The sequence below is a fragment of the Buceros rhinoceros genome, unplaced genomic scaffold (genome assembly GCF_000710305.1).
Source record: "Buceros rhinoceros silvestris isolate BGI_N320 unplaced genomic scaffold, ASM71030v1 scaffold6974, whole genome shotgun sequence".
NCBI lineage: Eukaryota > Metazoa > Chordata > Aves > Bucerotiformes > Bucerotidae > Buceros > Buceros rhinoceros.
The window spans coordinates 68,054-68,759 of record NW_010406403.1 but is presented as its reverse complement, the minus strand read 5'-3'; positions in this window follow the sequence as shown (position 1 = coordinate 68,759).

The window sequence follows — 706 nt, the reverse complement described above, 5'->3', positions numbered from 1 at the left end:
CGAGTCGGTGGCGGGGGGATGAATTGATTGCCTGTATCTGATTAGCAATTACACTTGGCGCACTTCAGCGACAAATACTGTCACCCCGGGCTGGGGACCAGGCGACGGCAGATTGCGGGGGTCCCCAAGGAGGGGGGTGGCAGGAGACCAGGAAACCAGAGGGATGGGAGCAGCATGTTGACATCCAGACAGTGCTGACACCCGCCCTGGGCTTGGTGCTGGCACTGCATGGAGCAGGGGGACACGGGCACCTCCTGGCTGGAGGAGACAGTCCCCAAAACAATTTGCTTCCCGAAGATATTCGAGGCTCCGGGGAGGGGAATGAGTGGGGGGAGCTCATCACCCCTCCCTCCCCCGGGAGAACCGTCTCCTGCTGCCGGGCTGCTGCTTACAGGCATTTATGAGTTGTGAATTTAATACGGCACTGGATTATTTGCCCTATAAATTCTTACGAACAGATTTATAGATGAGCTATTACTGGCGTTACAGACTATTAATGAATCAATTAAACCCACACAAAAAGATTCCATTCCCTCCCTTTATGCTGACATGATAAACATATAAGAAGGGACGTGAGGCAGCACTGCAGCTGGGGACAGCAGCGGTGTCCGGCCACCGTGACAGCAGGGTTATGTGCTGTGTCCCTGGGCCACCGTCCTGCCCCTGGGAGCCACCCACCAACCTTCCCCGTGGGGCCCAGCGGGCC